This window comes from Plasmopara halstedii (assembly GCF_900000015.1).
Source record: "Plasmopara halstedii genome assembly, contig: Scaffold_322, whole genome shotgun sequence".
NCBI lineage: Eukaryota > Oomycota > Peronosporomycetes > Peronosporales > Peronosporaceae > Plasmopara > Plasmopara halstedii.
Window position 1 is genome coordinate 271,198 of NW_020187243.1, and position 1,304 is coordinate 272,501.

Sequence of the window (1,304 nt, forward strand, 5' to 3'; positions counted from 1 at the left end):
ATTAACCTCTAATGCTCCCGCGAGCTCTGTGTCTTCGACCGCAGGAGCTCAGGGCCACTGCTTGAGCCCAGCTCATGGCCCGTCTACTTCCCTGGCTATTGCCGGGCGTCTGATGATGCAGGACGTCCTGATCTTTCCAATCAAAAGCGTCTATGGAGACTGGGCAATCTTACCCATTTCGCTAAGGGGAAACGTCGCCATACGAGCTCTTGGGTTATCATCGCAAGTGCCACATATTCAGCTTTCGCTGAGTAAACCGCAACGATTGCTTGCCTCTTGCTCTTGTACACAAGTGGAGCTTCACATTCAATACCAGAACACCAGAAGTCGAACGGCGCATAGCTTGATCTCCTCCCCAATAAGCTTCGTTTGAGGATTTCAATCCACTTGGCTGCTCACTGCTATTCACGAATCGGATTCCAATTGCAGAAGTTTCTTCCCAGTATCGCAGGACCCTAATTGCTGCACGCCAAATCATTCCACAAGGATCATAAAGATACTGGGATAGTACCGACAACGCAGTGCTAATGTCGGAACGTGTGGCATTTGCAATATACAACATTGATCCAATCAAATCACGATACTTCGTCTTAGGGTCGAAGTGAACACGAGTATTATCAGTGGCCAAATCCTGACGTAGGATCATGGGATTTTAGACACTGTTCGCAACTAATTGTCTCAATCGTTCCAGTAGTGGTAAAATGGGCTGTGTTTGCTTAACCACAAATTTTCCCTCAGTTCGACTGTGCCTCAATTACATCCCCAGCATCTCCAATCGATTTCACCGTTGAATGTGGAGCAAGCGCAATATGCACTGCTTGTACTTCTATTTCCGTCTTTCACCGACAAGTTTGTCATCCACGTAGAGAACAAAAAATACCAGAGATGCGAGGTCGTCATCATCACAATCATGGCTGACGAATAAATACGGATCCGCTCCACGCTGTGAGATCCCGAGCTCCGTATAGTCTGCACGAAATGTTTTAAACCATACTGCTGCCGCTTGTTTGAGTCCATTGAAGCTCCGTCGGAGTTGGCAGACCATACTTAAATTTTTTCAGGCAGTTCCAGACATATATTCGTCGGAATCGCCATTGATGAAGACGAGTTATATGTCAAACTGGCGAATCAAAGTTGACGTTGGTAGCACACTGCTAGAGATTCACGTTTAGTGTTCATATTCGTTGCAGATGAGTATGTGTGAGTGTAGTCGCCACCGTAAGACTGAGGGTATCCAAGTGTAACAAGCCTTGCCCTGCAACGCGTCACATTGCCATTCTCGTCATGTTTGAAAGTGAATACCC